This window comes from Bemisia tabaci, chromosome 9, assembly GCF_918797505.1.
Source record: "Bemisia tabaci chromosome 9, PGI_BMITA_v3".
NCBI classification, from domain to species: domain Eukaryota; kingdom Metazoa; phylum Arthropoda; class Insecta; order Hemiptera; family Aleyrodidae; genus Bemisia; species Bemisia tabaci.
This window is the reverse complement of record NC_092801.1, coordinates 31,690,551-31,710,265: the sequence shown is the minus strand read 5'-3', so window position 1 is coordinate 31,710,265 and position 19,715 is coordinate 31,690,551. Positions and strand designations below refer to the sequence as shown.

General features: G+C 38.9%; 1 protein-coding gene across 1 annotated transcript in view; it reads left to right on the top strand.

Annotated features, from left to right (window-relative positions):
* Positions 1-930: 930 nt before the first annotated feature.
* LOC109031975 (probable G-protein coupled receptor Mth-like 11) overlaps positions 931-19,715 on the top strand; it is an 81,871-nt gene continuing 63,086 nt past the window's right edge. Inside the window, 1 exon segment of the mRNA XM_019043844.2 lies at positions 931-1,717. The gene's annotated coding sequence lies outside the window, so the exon portion shown is untranslated.

The window sequence follows — 19,715 nt, the reverse complement described above, 5'->3', positions numbered from 1 at the left end:
CCCTCAATACAAGTTTCACACTTATTATTAGTAACAGGTAAGTCTGGCTGTCGTAAGCTCTCGTTATTCAGGTGGCCTAATCGCCTATGCCACAAATTACCAATATTACAATTTTCCTGTCTCTCAAGAGTTCCTTTTAAATAATACAATCCTTTTTCTTGTTCACATTCAATTTTCCAACCTGTTCCACAAATGCTTATATTACCTTGAGAAAATATTCAAAAGTTTCCCTGAAAAGCTGTGCTTTAAGTCACAAAATTTGGATGTATCCGATAGTTCATACGGCGTTCTTCCTTGACATGGCAGTTAACTTGACGTAGACTTCACACGCACGGATATGCAAACGGTTGATTTTCTGACCAAAAGGCACCTTAACCCTTCATGGCATAGTGTAAACGTATTCTCGGGGTTTTTAAAAATGTAATCTTTCCCCTGTGCCACGACTTTGCAAAATTTTATTAGTTCTTCTTTTTGTTGAAAAATTGATTCCCTTAGCTTTAAAATTTTGAAACACTGGTACTCTTTTTTTTATGCAAGCTGCACAATTTATTAGCGTCCCCTGGAATCTGAGGTACGAAAATGGTAATTCATGCCATAGAGGGTTATAACTTTATTCTTGGAAATTTCTTTTTTTGAAGGGCCATTGCACCCCCACATCAGTCCATAATCAGCCGCGCAACAGTGCTGCCATGCTACAGAAGAACGTCGTATGAACATTCGAGAGTCACCAAATTTCGATAAAATATTTATTTTCGAAGGAAGTTATGAATGTTTTTCCTTGAAATTTGAAGGAACTTCAGGTGAGATTGCTAACAAAATTTTCAGAAAAATCGGGATTAAAATATTCATAAGTTTACCAGGGAATTCATGTTATATAAAAGGAAACTTGGCAAAGCCTAGCGGTTCATACGGCGTTGCTAAATTTCATTTCAATAAAACGCGAATTTCCTGATAAACTTACGAAAATTTTCCTCCCAATTTTTCAGATAATTTTGTTCGCAATTTCACCAAAAGATTCTGAAAATTTGAAGGAAAAATATTCATAACTTTCCTCGAAAATAAACATTTTATCAAAGGAAATTTGGCAACTCTCAAATGTTCATACGGCGTTCTTCCTCAGCACGGCAGTGTAGGAGCGTCTTCGCTAAGCGCAGCGTGCGCTTCTGTATCTCCCGCGTCCATGGGTATTCCTACCGGTCTCCTCCTCCACCCCCCCCCGTATCCCAGATCCGGGGGGAGGGGGGGGGGGGGGGCGCCGGGTTTTTTTTCGCGAGCGGCGTCCACTCAACTCGCGGGCGCGCCAGTCCGTTTCCACGCTCGTGCATGGAGCCATCGCCGGTGCCGCCCGCGCGAGTCCGAAACCGAATGCGAACGCGTCGACGTGCGAGCATGACCCACACTTCGGTTTTCGTTGTTCAGCCGTAAAAGGAGTGATTTCCGTCGAATTTCAAGTGTGATCGGAACCGACCACGTGCGCCCGTATCAGTGCCTCCTTCCGCGAAGTTTTTACACCCTTTATGGTTGGTTTTCGCGTTGTTTACTTCACGTTACCGGTCCCGTGGTAGGTTAGCCGAGAGATCTTCGGCGATAATTACATTGGATTCCCGGTTTTTGTGTTATAGTTTGTAACGAGTGTACGTGTGTTCGATACTGGAGACGCACCTTTACATTGGATTTTTTTCTCTCTTGAATCCTGCTTTTGTCGATTGCAGTTCTGGTGAGTTTATTTCTTAATTCTCGAAGAATTTAAGGTTGCTAAAGCGCAGATGATTTTGAAGTAACGATGCTGTCAAGGTGGTTACCTCTGGAGACCCCTGAGGAACTGAGAGGATGGGTCAGGAAGTGCGTTTTAAGAATCATCGGCAGGCAAAGGGAGTACACGGAGAAAATAATCTCCTGCGTGGGACCCGAAGTTTACATCATATGGATCTCTGAAGTTTTCAGATTGAGCATCTGAACACTTTAGGTCCAGCTGTCGAGGTTTGCATCACACATCTGAAACTTCAGTTTTTACATCCGAAGTACCTCAGATGTGAGAACCGGAATTTTTCGGATGTGAGAACCAAAGTTTTTCGGTTGTGAATACCGAAGTATTTCAGATATAAGAAGTGAAGTTTCAGATGTGTGATCCAAACCTCAGCAGCTGGACCTAAAGTGTTCAGATGCTCAATCCGAAAACTTCAGAGATCCATATGACTTAAATTTGGGTCCCACGCACGAGGTTTTTTTCTCCGTGTAGGGATGCAAAGGGGGCCCGAGGATCCGCACTGGGGGGGGGGGGTGGGGCTCAGCTAGCATGGGGGGCTTTATCTATTTCCTGGGAAATATATTTAAAGTTTCAACGCAATAAGGAATGAATAGGTCGGATGGGAACCAGGCCGTATTAATATCAAACCAAGAAAGTGAGGTTTGTTGTAGAAGTTGAAGTTTCTCCACACCACTGAAGCTCAATATTACAGAGTTGAAGTTAATCTCATACTCAACATATTTTGTCTTGTCCTCGAAACTTTGCGACTGGTCAGGTTACACTTCTAGTTTCAGCTAACTCACTATTTTTCCCTGTTCGATTCAGGCTGGACAGTCTTAAAAGTATGATTGAAACTTCCTGAGAACGAGTGATCGGGCTCTAGTCTTGCGGAACTTAAAGACTCTGCCCACCCTTTGGCTCGCCTTTTCCTTTGTGAAAAGGTCACGGACGAGTTAAAGGTGTCGATAAGCATATGCACATTGCACATCTAAAACCGCTGGAATAAAAACGAATCACATTGGTGTGGGTTCATTACTTTATATTTTCTGCTAAGCGCGGTTAAAAAAGACCGGTGGAGAGCTAGTTCATGGTTGGGAAAACCGGTGAGAAGATTTACACATCATGCCTATCAGTATCTTTTTTCAGTTTATTTAAGCTCCTCTTTGCATTTAACAGAAATAATGCGTGCTGCACGGAATATTTGAATGGTTGATTTATAGAAATTATCTTCTTTGGTTAGAGAGAACCAAAATGTTTGTCTCTCTCTCACGAATGAACAGATTAATACACGTTTTTTATGATGATCAATGTGAAATTTGGGTCATTGCGTCCAATTAGCAAACAATCCCATCGTCTTAAAGAAAGTTGATGCCTGGTTCTCTACATGTAACTCACAGCAAAAGACAGTGGACGTGTTGCACTCAAGAAATATACCCAACCAAGAGCTTCCTTTAGAGACGTTCCTTAACCCTTAAGGCTCCCTTCAGGTATAAGCCATGACATGGATTAAGGAAGTCATCATGTTTGAGGAACGACTATGAATGATAAAATCACGCAAAAAAAACTTCAAGCACATTAAACATGTATTAAATTTATACTATACAAAGCACAAGTTGTGTTGTATCATGTATTGTCAAAAATGACTCAAGCGGTAGAGTCTTTATTTTAACAATAAGTTGCCGGCTGTCCGGTGTGCTCTGGCGAAAGTTTTCAGACTCAAAATAAAAATTGAGTCTTGCAAATTGTAATCTATTTTTCCGGCGAATAATGTTAATCGTTAACAAGCATTTATCAGTGGCGTGGCGTGCTTTGCTATATATCGATTGTTATGCCATTTAAACCTATGGTAAAGAATCGATTATTAAGGTGTTCGCTGCGAACACTCTGTTTATCGATCTTTTTTCATAGGTTTGAGTGGCGTATCAATCGATATATCGCAAAGCACGCCACGCCACTGGCATTTATCCTCACACAGTTTCTCCAAAAATGAAAAATAAAATATTTCAAAACGATTAATAATATGTGAAAAAAAGATCGTTGATTGACAGCAGTTTACGAGATCGACAGTTCACTAAAGTTTGACTTCCTCGCAGGTCACTGCCGAAACCAGTGGCGAGGCGTGCATTGCGATATATCGATTGTTATGCCATTTAAACCTGTGGTAAAGAATCGATTATGAAGGTGTTCGCTGCGAACACCCTGTTTATCGATCCTTTTCCATAGGTTTAAATGACATAACAATCGATATATCGCAAACCACACCACTCTACTGCTGCCGAAACCTGAATGCCGGTTATCGATGGTAAAGTATCCTTGGACGCGGAACATTAAAAAAAAAAATCGTGATATTTACTTCGATATAGTGTGCATTTAGCAAGGCGTTGACGATATTTCTGACGTGCTTTCAATTTTACCAACACAATTCTATCAATTGGTCGTGCCTCTTATTGGATGCTACAGACCCATGATAATTTAATCTAGTTTGAGACATTTCCTAAGAAACTCTTAAGATTTACGATTTACTTTTAACAGTCACTATAAATCAGCGCTTACCTACAAATCGATTTATTTTTACTTGCGCAAGCAATTAAGATAAATATCAGACTATAAAACTAATTATTTTTCCACTCATACTTAATTATCAACGGAGTTTTACAATTCTCATACAAAACAGAGATCTCTTGATTTTTTGTCAGTTTACTGTCCTTTTTTTCTCAGGTACTTAGAAAAAGTGGTTTTTTAGTTTCCTGTAAATTGCACCGAAGCTATTCGAAGTGTATTAAGAATAAAAATGAAATGCACTGGTATAGGGGGGGGGGGGGGTGTCCGCCAAAGAACGTGTGGCGCACCACTTGGAGATTGCCTATATGTCTATTCCTTGGAAATTACCACTGGCTGGCCTGACCATCGGATTTCAACTTTTCGTGTGGGCGCATTGGGTGTATTACAGTCGCAATACACTGTAACGCCGCTAAAGTCAATCCTTCAATGATGCATTCCTGAGGCCTCTTGTTCGCTAAAGGTGTGGACCATTTGGCATTTTTTTAACACGGCGGCGGCTTACGAAAGATTCATACGCTTTGCGTTTTTTTTTTGGGATTTACAAATTAAAGTCGGTAAGTATTCTCGCGAATTATGGCAAATTCTGTTGACCAGTGGCCCAATGAACCGCACTTAATCTTGAAACTCCTTTCAGAGCCATGCGTTCGTATTTATTTTCATAACAGTACTTTGAGTAGAACTGCCCACTGGTAGATGCGGTATAGTTAACTAATCCTAGTGCCCAGTCAGATATCGTGAGTATTCAGCAATGACAGCCCAAACATCAAGTAAACATTCCATTTCATACCTTGGGGCACTGTGATACAAGATGTTCTGTCAGTCGGCTTGCATTTTCCGCTCCTTCCCACTGGCAAAACTCACATACTGCAATCCTACTCTTCGCGTTCGGAATTATTTTCACAGTGAAATGTTTGCGCGATCCACTTAGTGGTTTACCCTTCCCAGGATAAAAGGGCATTTTGAATAAGGTGAAATGACTAGAATCAGTTTAGAACAATAAAAAAGAACACTGAATCACATTTTATTTAGTAATTCGTCGAACTTTGCACCTGAGACGTCAAACCAGCATGGAATCGAAATAAACAATTGAAATTTGAGATTAGGGCCCCCCCCCCCCACCCTTGATGAGCCAGAAGAAGAAGAGTAAGCGAAGAGGAAAAGAGAAAAACTAAGAAGAGACCGCGCTCCAATTGGTCTAATTGACGAATATTATTCTGTTTAAAAATAAAAACAAATTCTTTCAGAAAAAACAAGCATTTTTGACATTTTGTCGGTCGAAAGAAATTTCATTTTTCATTCGATGAAATTTCTTTTAGCAACTCTGCCCAAAGGTGATAGTTCCTTTTGATATAAATTCGTCCACTCGAACTACACGGTAAGAAAAAGTAACCGATGACTGATAAAGGGGATGAAGACGAGTGTATGTCAGTGCCGCAGAATACTTTCTTCATACCCCGATGTTTCAGTGTAACATACGGTTTGGGTCGATTTAACACAAAATTGGGTTGAGCAACCAATTCCTTTGCGTTGATCCGACAGAACGAGGAGTAAAACGGATCACGGACATTTTTAACTGTGCACATTTTGCAATAAGAAGCTACTAATTATTGTTTCTTTCAGAAACAGCGTATGTTCCATTTGTTTCGCTATCCAGATAGGTAGTTTAGGGGTGAACCACCAAGTTTTTTTCGTTGATCCGACACAAAGAAGGGTAACACGGATCACGGACATTTTTAACTGTGCACATTTGGCAATAAGAAGCTACTAATTCTTGTTTATTTCAGAAACAGCGTATGTTCCATAGTTTCCTTAAGTCGATAGGTTCTCTTGGGTGAACCAAAATTAGTGATTCCTTATTGTAAAATGACGTCTTTGTCTCTGCCCACACGCTCCTCGGCCAGGAACTAATTTAACCGCGGAGACGTGTGTGTGCGGAGCGGGATACTGCTGTGCTATGGAAGAACGCCGTATGCACATTCGAAAGTTGCCAAATTGCCCCAGGTAAAACATGTATTTTTGAGGACGATTATGCGTACTTTTCCTATATTTTATACAAAATTACGAACAGTATCGTCAGGGTGTCTACAACTCCGGAATTTCCGGATATAGTACTAATTTTTTAAGGGCGGTCCGGAATTACTGAAAAAAAGCGGAAATTCCGCAAGGAGATCCGGAATTTTACTCACTTTTTTGTCATTTTCGTTGCAATGTGAGCGAGAAATTCAAATTTTTGAAATTTTTCGAATCTCGTCGAATGGAGGTACTGCACTGGTAAAAAAAAAAAACCTCTTGGTTCAAGAGTGCAGTTTCTTGTCGCCGGATTTAAGAGTCTGGACTCTTCTTTCAATGCAAAATCCGCTTGAATCAATGCTAAATCCGCTTGAAACAAGAGTTCAAGACTCTTAAATCCGGCGACAAGAAATTGCACCCTTAAGTTAGAACAATGCGGCATTGGTCCAAGAGGTTTTTTTTTTACCAGTGTGAAAAAGTACTGAATTTTTCTGTCGAGGAGGTACTGAACATCTTCGGAACGCACTGAAACAGCACTGTAAAAGTACTGATTTTTGGCCAGCCGGTTTTAGTAGACACCCTGATCCTCCGAGAAAATCGACGAAAAAATTCGCGATTTTCCCAGTAAATTAAGGTCTTTGAAGAAATGTGGCAACGTCTGAAGGTTCATACGGCGTTCTTCCTTAGCACGGCAGGATACGTCTCTGGTCCTGGACGTTACCGGTATAAGTGACACAATTCGAGCAGGAGCACTTACGTATCGTCGCTCCTCCGACGTAAGGGCGTATCCCGAGTTCGACATGAGCCCTGGAGAGCACGGAGTTATATGGACAACAGGGTTCAGGTGGAAATCCAGATACGCCATTACGTCCGAGGGGCGACGGTACGAGCGCATAAGCCGCGGCTCGTGAGAATAAGCACCGCTTCCTCGCATGATGTGCGGCTATTCTCAGTCACGCGACAAGTTTAGGACATCCACGCACTCCGTTTTGAATACGCTCTCGCTCAGGTCGTATATGGACGGCGACTCGCGTCCCTAAGTGATTCGCTTTCTATTCTCCGGGACCGTAACGTCCGACCGGCATTTATAAATAATGTGTGGTCAACAAAGGATAATGAACGGCATCGCCTCAAATTCAGAACCTCCGAGGTGGATTCAAATTTCGCGGTGGGGTGAAACGGGGCGCGTGGCTTCAAAGACGGATCCAGCAATGGACCAATAGACAAGGTACGTATTTAAGCATTCTAATACATGTTTCTTGACCAGAATTTCACGTAGAACACGATTCGCGCCACAACAATTACCGCAATCGACTCCTAACGAAGATATTAACGTTTATATTTCACATTTGTTACGAGGAGTTTGAACTGCCCGCTCACAAGAAACTCAAAGCTCTACGTGAGACGAATCGTGCACTAAAACGGTTTCAGCAAACTTCTCAATCAAGCGATGTTCATTTCCCACCACGTGCTGTTCAAACTATAAGCAACTTCCAATAGCTGAGCTAAAGCGTCAAGATTAAGGTTGCCAGATTTTTATATCGCAGAGACTGTCATAATAACGTTTAGCGCGCGATGTGAGTCACGTAGAGCATTGAGTTTTCATGAGCGGGTGGTTTGAATCCACGCATCAAAAATCATTAAATACCTTCAGAACGAGTTGATTTCGGTAATTTTCGTTGTGCGCATCGTGTTTTACGTGAAATTCTGGTCAAGAAACAAGTATTAGAATGCTTAGAATGCTTTGATTGGTCCATTCGGCAACACCGGATTTTCTCCATTTAAATCCATGCTAAAAGATCGATTTTTGTCGGAGCACCTGACCCTTCCAAAAATAAAATAATATAATGAAAAAAAAAAATAAAAATAAAATTGTAGGTACTGTTTGAAATTTTTGATTGCTTAGCCGTTTCTGAGTTTTTCATTATTTAATTAAAGTGGACTTAGCAACAACATGCCTTGCCATCGGCTCCCACCAACTGTGAAACGGGAGTCATGGTGTTAAAAGTTATAGGTGGCCACGACTCTATTTTTGTCTACATTGCTATACTCCACTCCCTAAAGATCCCTTGCTTTTTTTTACCTTTTTGATAGGAAGTCTGCATAATATAACATTCCGCTAGTTCAAAAAAGAAGAAGAAGAAGGAAAAAATTGCATTTTCATGCGTTGGTTTCAGTAACCCCCGGGAAAATTTGGGAGAAATTGATTTAACCGAAGTTCAGAGGAAAATACAGAAAGCTCACTTGTAATAAATACGAGAGTTCCGAATAATTTATCGTGGACGAATCTCGTCGGAGGTATAAAAAAATGCTAACAGTGAGAGCTACCCGTAGCGGTGGGAAAATCCGGCGGGTGTCAAGTATCAAGAATCAACCATCACAACACACATCGCGATTAAACTGAATTCAGCTCGATGATAACTCACAATTAGTTGCATGACTTACGAAAGCACGGCGCCGTGTGATCCGCGATCTGTTCGTGCTCTGATTTTCATTATTAATTCCACGTTGTGTATCTTAAATCCCTTACGCATTGTTTCGCTCATGTTAACCGGTAGAGGTCATCTCGATGCAATTCGCTGCGACTGAGAAGAAAGCTCCTCCATGAGAAAATTCGTCATACGAGGTTTAATTATGCACGATCGTCATGCAATCCATGAACTCCTTGATATTTAAATTTTGTTACTCGAGCCGCTGAATTTTCCTTAATTTATTTCATGGTAGAAATTTCGACTATTTCCCCACGTCATTTTTCTCCAATTTCATCAGTTTGATCGGCGCACACTGAAATTTTTGACCAAAACTGGAATTTTTGATGCTTATTTAGTCTCACTTGAAATTTTAAAGGGGTGTTTCTTTAACAGGAAGCCAATGGAACCACTTTAAAACCTCAAGTTTTATATAAACGGAATTATAAGCGTTTAAAGTTTCTAAATTTTGTCCGACCTCTCTTACTGACTCGATCCACTGTTGTACTGTGCGACGGATTATTGCTGTCCAGAGAATCTTTCTAGAGAAACCATCAAACCACTCGGGAAGCACAAATATGTAAAATGTTTCCAGTAATTCAACTGAAATACAAGACTTCACATGATGAATGTGGGGTTTTTTGGACAACGTCTAATCAAATAAAAGTGGACGGATTAGTCCTGCTTATGAATAGGAATAAATTATGGGTATGGAGCATTATTTTGCGATTCTGTAAAAAAAAAAAAAAAAAAAAAAAAAAAAAAAAAAAAAAAACGCCTATAACTCTTTCATTTGATACATTCCTTTGAAACTCAGTAGCCAGTAGCAAATTTATTGAGGCAATTTCAGAATTTTTCATTTAAAAATTTTCCTCTATAAAGTTAATTAGCCAACGGACTTTTTTCTCTTGGTCAGTAACCTGGCGATAAAAGAGAGGTAATGGCATGGATGATATGAAGACGGTTTACTAATGTAAAAATGAAAAAAAAGGAAAAACTTGTATATTTCGTAGATTTTTGTAGGTGGTATTTTTGACAAATATGTCAACTATTTGTAAGAGATTCAACCGCCCCACGTGGAAAATATTTGAAGAAATTGTCTCTGACATTTTGCCATTAAAACGAACCCTGACTCTCGGTAATTTTGTACAGGGTTATCCAACGTTGCAAAGACTCACTACAAAATTTCGTCTGGCTTTTCCCTTTCATCATGTGTGTGGATGCCTTTGACTCATTAATCTCTTCAAGTTAATCGTGCAAGGTCAAATTTTAAGCATATCTCAGTTTCTTTCGAACATGATTTAATTCCTCAGATTCCATTCAGGGAAAAGTAGTCCATGGACTTTTTTCCCCTCTTATTTTTTCCCGTCCTCTTCCTTCACCTGTATTTCGCTGTGGAATGCACTTTTACATCATCAGTCCCTTCGCTATTTTCTTGAAGAAATCAGTCGATCAGATTAAGCAGGTGCATTGCAAAACATATTGCACTGATGTTAAATAGGTAAGGCGCTTCCCTGCTTGCACTTGCGTTCAAATCGCCAAGCCTGATGACAGAACCTACTCTGTTAATACTGAATACGAAATTTTGTCAATCGTTTCGTGCCAGAAAAACGTCTCGTCGTAAATTTGGATTGGACTAAACATTATCCGACCTTGCGGTAGCTTATCCGTGCCCCAGAATCGAGTGTATTGATATAATTGTAATAATTAGAAAAATGTCAGGCGTTATATTGTAAAAATCCAATTTAACCACATTTTTAACCAGTCATCCATCTTGTACCAAGTATTATCGTGAATTTTTCAAACACATTTTTGGCAACAGAATGAGAATTGCTTATCAGTGGAGTTCCTTTTAGGTATCGATTCTCTCCCGAAAGTGTAAAAAGTCGACCTCTAAGATAAGCGAAGAGCTGTCAAAAAAGATTGATGTGTTAATTTAATTTTACGTCACACTGAGATTAAAAACGAGCTATAATTTTCCGTTAACTGATATCGTATCCATGATTCTACGTGTCAAGCGTTCTAACCCCCCAAAATGCAGTGTGTGTCGAGTGTGAACTCTTAATAGGTACAAGAAAACACCAAAGGCTCAAATTCTATTTACCAACAATGCATGTGATCGAATTCAGTTTTTGAGTTTTGACTTAAATCAGAGTAATGCATCAGAAACTATATGTTGATAGTGGGTGGCAATACGCGACGATGACAATGACGACGACGACGACGATGATGATGATGATGATGATGATGATGATGATTGTGTCTTTGACAATGAAAAAGTCAGTCCTCTAAGAATTGTAAGGATAACTTATGGGCGTTTCCTGTTCTCCGAGACAAGTCGAACACGTCTGTTTTTCGTCGATCGTCCCCGTGTTTAATAGATAATTTACTTTAATAGATTAAAACATAGAATTAGGATGAGACGCCGGAACATCAAAACCTCTTCTCACAATTTTTCTCAGCGTTTCACAAATGCGGCTTCTATCGAGCTACCCCCTTCACTTTCCCTTAGGACGTGTCCTCGGGAATAAAGATTCTTCACAGCTTTAACGAGACACAATACATTTTTATTACGATTAGAGAAAATTTTCGCAGTAATTAGTAGAGGCACCCGCATAAACTGGCGGGTTAAAGCTAACAACCAACCAAGCAAAAAATAAGATAATTACAAATGAAGAGGATGAAGGGATTTTTCCGAGAGGGTTCATAAGATTAACTGAAGCGTTTTATTCTCAGAAAGTGGAAAGTTCGGCTAATTACAAATGACTTCCTAATTTAAACAGGATATTCTCCTTATATTCTTCATTTTACCTCACCAACTAACAATTTTCCCGGTAGGAACGAAAAGCAGACAAACAAGTGATCAATATTCTAGCAATATAAGAAACGTTAGACATGTCCCCAAGAAGAAAATAAGGTGAAAGAAAAATGATCACCCGATAAAATATTATGAATCTTTCAGATTAATAGTCAGGTCAATGGTACTTTGCCACGCGTCACATCATATTTTCATGTTCAACCATTCCTTCCATAAAATCATGATTTGCATTTTCCATAGCGAAGAAATTTGATTTACGGCGTTTTTTTAGTTTTGCCTCGTCAATTTTTAAAATTTTTAAAGTGTTACGTCTATGGTCCGGAACAAACACAGCCCACAGCAGAGAGCGATTTTCATGTTATTTTTGAATTTGTCCAAGTAAGCTGGTTCTTACCTTTGAAAAATGAAAATTCTTTAGACATTTTTCAAGAGGATTAAAATGAACGATCAAAACTTCAGCTCCAAGCAGGCAGCAGAGAAGTCATTTTACCGGCCATTCTACATGAAATCCAACGTTCACGTTGTTTGCACATTCCATCATGACAAAATCTCTATTTTTTTTTTTTTTTTTTTTTTTTTTTTTTTTTTTTTAATTCATAGAAAATATAACAATTAGTATACAAATAATCAAGCTGTTCTTGAAAACTCAAATATGTGAGTTGTTGGAAGTTATGGATAAATCGTATCTTATGAAAGTTAAAATAAGTTAATATCATAGAATATTTCAGTACATGAGTTTTCAAATCTTTTAGTTTGGTTAGTTAATTATTCAATGAATAATTAATTGTATTCTTAACCTAGGACAAAATCTCTATTGGATCACAATATCCTTCAACATCTGACCCACACTCATTTCTCTCACCTTCATGAAGTGCAAATACTTCATCCCTCGTTTTGGAAAATTGCATCACGATAGCATATTCGTAGATGGTGATTCAGCCTTTGAAGTTAAATTCATTACGGAAACAATTTCCTCTTTCCTCCTCCAAATCGTAGGATTAACAAGGTCGCTCTAGGTTATTTTTACGACATAAAGTATGTACCTCTCCAATTTGTATTTCTAGATTTATGGTTCAGGACATGCAGTGTAAGTGTTAAATAAAAATGGGATCCACAAAGTTCAACGTGAGATTGCAAGACTGTGCACACATTATGCCTGGCACCTTATACATGGCGGTAATCAGACACAAAATACACAGCGAGCCAATCCGACTCCACCGTAGGGTGTGGCCTCAACTTCTCGGAAAAAGGAATTTGGCGAAGTTTGAGTGTCCTCAGATCAGCCTCCTCATTTTTCCGCGCCCAAGGAAAGTAATTAGACTAAAACACTTAGGACTCATGGGTGTTTTGCACGCATGTTGTATACTGCCGTGCTAAGGAAGAACGCCGTATGAGCCATCAGATGTTGCCAAACTTCCTGTGACAAATCACTAATTTTCAGGAAAGTATGAGAATGTTTTTCTTCCAAATTCTCCGATAATTTGGCTCATAATATGGCTTAAATGTTCTGAAAAGTTCAAAGAAAAATATTTATTACATTCCTCAAAAATAATTATTTCTTCAGAGGAAATTTGGCAACTCTCGAATGTTCATACGGCGTTCTTCCTTAGCACGGCAGTATAGTTAAAGAAGACTGGGTCGCGCCATGAGTTATTACTGATATTCGCACGAAGGCGGTGGAATCTTCAAAGATATGTTCACAGTTTTAATTACTTTCGCCTCGAATCATTACCATGAAAGCTTTTCTGCATCCGACCTTGGTTCAAATAGTACTACCGAAAGTCATACTCGCATTGACTGAAATCCAACCCTTTTGATCGGAAACTCTACTAAATCCCAGTTTATGCCTGATTTTAGACGACTAAAAAAACTGCTACCGGGCACGAAACAAAACTAAATTGCAGAGAAAATCAGATGAGTTTGCAGAAACGCTATTCCGTATTTTCTAACGCAGTTCGAGGAAAAATTCAAAATGGTGATGGATTCTGGAAAAGCATCTTTTTCCTGCTATCATCATGATTTATTACCCTTCTACTGACAATAAGGAGGAATGTAGAGAGTTGTTTTTTATTCTCCTGGAAAATCGTGTTTTCCGAGATACGCACTTCTGCACTTTCACCATCGATATATTTCTCATGAGAGGTTAATAAATGTTTTCAGTCAGTCTTTGACATCCACCGAGGCTTGTTTGGTATTTATTTACAGTTACTATTTAATTACACATTTTTCCTATTAAAAGCTGAGCAAAACAATCCGATGACTGTCATGGCGGGTCATCGAATAGCGCAAAAGGCCGTTGAGCGTCGAGATACAACCTCAGTGTCTATTCGATCCGCCATAATAGTTACATGACGAAAGTTTGTCATCGGGTAATTCATGAAATTCAGCAACGTTTTTTCTCTGATGCCTTCAGAGAACGCATCTAGAGATGCGCCTACGTAAGAACAGCTGGCACAAATGGACTGCATTTTGCAAAAAGGAACCAAGAGCATTGCAATGTTGCTGAGATTGTGCAACTTCTCTTGTCTTGGAAGAAAAACCCGGTCATCTATAAACATTTTCTATTTCACACGCTAAAAACTGTAAATTTAAGACCAAAATTACCAGGTAAATTTCATATTTTTGCATGATTGCAGTAATTTCATTGCAAAGGGTGAAGTTGCATAATCTTAGCAACATGGCAATGCTTTTGGTTCCTTTTTGCAAAATACAATCCAAATGTAGTAGAGCTTTCCCGTTTTTTTTTCTCTGCAGTTTGTAGTACCTCTGGTGCGTAACACACACCGTTGCGATACATAGAGAGCAGGGCAAAATTTTGAAGGGCAGTTCTCAAGGGCAGTGAGGTGGTCTATTTCTCGACGCACTGCCGCAACCGCACACGTTCCTAGGAGACGCGGCCGCGACGATAGCCAAGTAAAAAACGCGTTAATAGTTGCACAACCGATGCCGGCCACCACGCTGTCGCTTCTTGCTCACATATTTCTCATGCCTCCTCGCTCCAAGCTTCGAGTCCTTTTTTGCGAAACTTCGCGGTTGCAGCTTTGCGTTTGCAGGTCGTCAACTTTCGTGGGAATCGGCTTGGATCTGGTGCGCAGGTCTCATCGGATGCTCCAAAAAGATATCATCGCTTTGCCGCGCGCCGCGACAGGCTGTCCCTGCTAAGTGCTGACGCACCGCGCAATGCAACACAAAATTGAAAAGACAGGAAAAAATTCTTCGTATATTTTGGTGAAATTCACTATCCCCTCATGAAGTTTTGTTTCGTAGGCTCAGAACAAGCTCGGTACGAGTTTAACAGATACGCACCAAGTCGCACTCGGCACTGGAAAAAAAACACATTGGATCTAGAGTCCAGACTCTTGAAAACATTGACAAGAAAATGGACTCTTGATTCAATCAGATTTAAGCTGAAATCAAAAGGAAATCCTCTCAAATTAAGAGGCTTGGTTCTTGATTTAAGCTTAAATCTGATTGAGTCAAGGGTGTTTTTTTTTTTTTTGTCGATGTTTTTAAAAGTCTGGGCTCCAGATCCAATGTGTTTTTTTTTTCAGTGTGTAAAACAGATACTCACCAAGTCGCATTCTGTAAAACCGATAGGTACGCACCAAGTCGCATTCTGTAAAACAGATACGCACCAAGTCGCATTTCGTAAAAGAAAATGAGTTGGGAATTGTTTTAAATTATCAAATATTCGTAAATTTTCTCCGATCCCCAAGTAGACTTTTTCAATGATAAAATCGTAATATTTCGAAATTAAGTTATGATTTCTTGGCGATGAATTCGCCAGGATCATCAGCATCTGAGGAATTGTTCCTGATCTTGTCGCAATTCGTTTTCTATGTCGTCGGGTTCGATAAAATCGAAATTTTATCTCCACTTATCACGATTTATTGTTACATAACATTGCGATAAATGATTGTCGATACAATAGCAGTTTTAGTGCATATCCATGCGACGAAATTGCAATTCATCGCAATCTTTCATCCGATAATATTAAGTCCAACAAGTTTACCAAACATCGGTTTGATTGCTAAAAAAAAACGCTCCACACGTGGCTTAATCGCCAAAGAGAGGGAAGCTCGACAGTTAAATTATGAATGGAGCCCAAAAATTAAAAGCTCTCACCGTTGCTATCAGTGAAGAGTCTACCTGTATCCGCATTACACTTATTGTACTAGTTAAAAAGCGTAAGTCTCTTTCTTAGGTAGTCTATATGATCTAGGTCTAAACGACTTCTTTTTCATCACTCGCACTGAAGAAATATTTACGCAGTTTTTCATTTTCGAAGAGTAAAAAGTTCTCATTCGGTACACCATCAATTTTTTCCCTCGATCGTTTTATTTGCATCCTGGCCGTTAAATGTTTCAGCTATAGTCAATTAAACAACGGTCTTAAAATCTTATAGATGACGTGTTTTATGTTTTATGTATTTCTTTGAACTATGTCTACTGATCCTTTCCGAAAAAACTTATTTAGTTTCGTTGAGTGAGTTTAAAACCGCTATCAGATTGCGGTTTCACCTCTTTAAGAGTTTACTACTAATTCATCTAGGTATTTATTTCTACTTTTTCTGTCACCTTATTTTGTCATCTACGTTGAATTCATAATGAAATACGGCATAAACGCAACACCTCAAGGCTATTACTTCAAAAAGTAAATTAATATAAAGAAACAAAAAAAAAACAAAAAAAAAAAAAACAAATAAATACGCGAATGATCCAATTCGTTTTATCACTTTATCAGATATGTTTATTTTAAACACATATCTAAATTCCTTTCGTTACGATTACTCAGCGCATTCTTCGTAATTAAAACACCGAGTTTGAATAATTTCTTCATATCTGCATTGCCCCAGCACCTTTTATTATAACTTTTAGCTTTAAACGAATGTATGACGAAGTTACATCCACAAAAAATTACTCAACAAGTCCCGAAAACTGGACGCAGTAGCATCCAGTTTCTAGTTACACTCCCTGAAGAGATAAATTACTGCATCGGATTAAATATTTAAAAGATGAAGACCGTAAATTCGAAATATCAAGGAATGAGCGTTGATGCCCAAACCCAGAATGAACGTATAGAGGAGTGAATATAATTCCAGCCACGGAATCTCGACAATTTTTATTGGGTACAAGCAGCAAGTGAAAGTTGATTTCAGGTATTATCAAGGCGGTTAAAATTTTTCCGATCAGGCGTCCAAAAATTGGTTTACCGTTTCATTTACATTAATCTACGCCAAAATACGCGATTTGATTTCGTTATTGAGTAGTTTTTTTGTAAGTCGGATATTCGCACTAAATGGACGTATTTGTGCAAAATGGAACCACGCGCATTATGACGTGATCCCTGTTATGCAAATATTCTTATCGGTCTCAGGGGCTCATGTCGTACTATTAATGGTTCCGTTTGCACTGTTAAAAATCGTTGATTCCGTCCGACGGAAAATCCGGAGTGAGAATGAACACGGGAGTGCGGTTCAGCGCGTAGGTGCTGAGACGGGCTGCATGTGTAGTCAAAGCACTCCGCACCGGAGCTGCAGTACGGCCCGGAGTCACGCGCACCTTCTCTCCCTCGCACTAGCGCTATTTACTGTCTCTTCTCCCCTTTAAGCCTACCACTCTCAGAATGCCCCTTTAAGCCTACCACTCTCAGAATGAAAATGAAAAATTTAAAGAGAAAAAAATAGAAAAAATAATAGAATAGTCGAAATTATGGTATAACAGAGACAATAGAAAAGAAATAAAATAAAGTAAATCAAATATAATTATGATAAAATGAAGTCAAAGACTAAATTGAAGTAAATAATTAGAGGAAGCAAGGAGATGAAGAAAAAAATAAAATAAGGGAAACAACTAAATGATGTTAAAGAATAGAATGAATTTTAAGAGTAAAGTGAAGTCCATAAATTATGATGAAGTATTAAAAGAAATCACAGTAAATATAAAACAAAGTAAAGGAATGAGAAGTAAATAATTAAAGAAAAAAAAATGAAGTGCTTGAAAAAATAAAATAGAGTGAAGAAAAAATAGAGACAACAAGGAAATAAAACAAAGTAAAACGATAAAATATAGTTAAAAAATATAGTAAAGTAAACTAAATACACGGACAAATCCAGGTAGATGGAAAATATCTTAGCGGCCCGTTCAAATCGACGTTAAATACCGTTTTTGCGTCGCTGTCATGCATCGTTCGCTATAGCTCAATCGGTAGGGTCGTCGGTTAATGGTAGGTAGGTCCCGGGTTCAATTCCCAAGGTAGGTAGAAAATTTCTAACCTTCAAAATCGGTTAAATCGCGTACCAATGGTTTCATTATTTTTATTTTTCATGGTTTCAAAAATTATTTCCACAATTAACCCCTTTCCACCATCCCCTAGCTGCGAACCCCTAAATTTGCGGCTCCCGCGAATCCGTCCGGCGTCGGAGTGATTTCTATGCGTACGGCACCCAAAATCCGTCCAACCGATTCTCCGTCGGAGTGACTCCTCGGTCCGGCGAAGTGAGGGCCCGTTCTTACTCGCGCTTGTGCTGAGTCTCACTCCGTTTTTTTTAACAGTGTGGCACAAATACGTCCACATGTGAAATTAAAACGTCAATATCTTGGTTTCGAGTCAATATAAGTTATTTTAGTCGCGTGAATCGTGTTTTTTTTTCTCTTTTTCTTCTTTTTTTAAATTTTGAATAGGAAACATATGTAAGGATTATTATTGTCGCTCCTCTGACGCAAGGGCGTACCTCGGTTTCAACGTGAGCCCTCATCTCCATATAACTCCATGCTTTTCAAGGCTCATGTGGAATTGGAGTTACGCCCTTACGTCAGAGGAACGACGCGACGTTATGTACAGTGACCGATCAAAGTGCTATTACCCATAAAAAATGCCGAGAAGAAATTAATACATATGAATGACCAATCCAAATTCAGCCCGTCGGTTTTCCAGCAGATCCTGGCCACCCTTTTCGAACTTTTGCAGGAAACGCTGAGACCGATGACTTTCAGCTTCTACTCATTAAATGTATGTTTCCTCGACTCGTTTACTTCCCGTGAGGTCATGCTATACGTCACGGATGAGCATCGCATCGTGCGTTTTCAAAAATTAGAATCCTCAACATGGATTGACTGCCGAGTAGAAACGTTCTCTTGCGTGCATCTCGTATACTGCCGTGTTAAGTAAAAACGTCGTGTAAGTATTCGAATGTTGCCAAGTTTTCCCGAATAAAACACGTCTTTTAAAAGAAATCCGTGCATATGTTTAAAATCAGGCATTTTGTCAAATGCGTAGGCAAATAGTCAAATATTTCTCCTTAGATTGAACTTCTGCCTATTTTCCTAATCAAACAAATTAGTTCATTGCGCACGTTGGAAAGAGTGGAGGATTTGCAGGAGTCTAATATTTAATGAATTCGGTGTTTGAATGGACGCGACCAAGTGAGCTAAACACGAGGATACCGTTGGGTCATAAATTGAACAATTATTGGAGGAGATATGACAAAATTATCCAATCTGCTAAAATGCATGCGTTCAAATGGAAAATGCTGCCAGATGCCGTCACTAGGCGGTGCATTTTCTCACTTTTAAATCTATTCTCACACTATTTTCCATAGCCGAAACAAATTATAAAGAATACTGCAAAATCAGCTCTTTAGGCACTTTCAGATGAAGTTATAAAAAATTTTTGTACGAATTCTCAATTCTTTGTAATATTGTTTATGGAAATGAATTTTAAGCGATTTTTAGTTCCTAACCAAACAATTATCTTCAAAGCACCCTGCCGTAAAGCACAGAATTTTTATATTTTCATTGTTAAAATACCCGAAAAGCATTTGAAAAGGAAAGAACAAGGAGAGATCGTATATTTTATACGATAAATTCCTTTCAAAATATTGAAATCTCGTGAGCTCTTTGTCAAAAGTTGATCGAATTTCATAAATTTTCAAAATCTAACCATCTGCTTAGGCATTTGATAAAATGCCCGATTTGACTAATTTCCTGCGACACATATATTTTCCTCAAATTTTCAGATAATTTAGATTAAATTGCGAACAAAATTGTTTGAAAAATTTGAGGAAAAAGATTCGCAATTTTCCCGGTAAGTTCGATTTTTATCGAAGGAA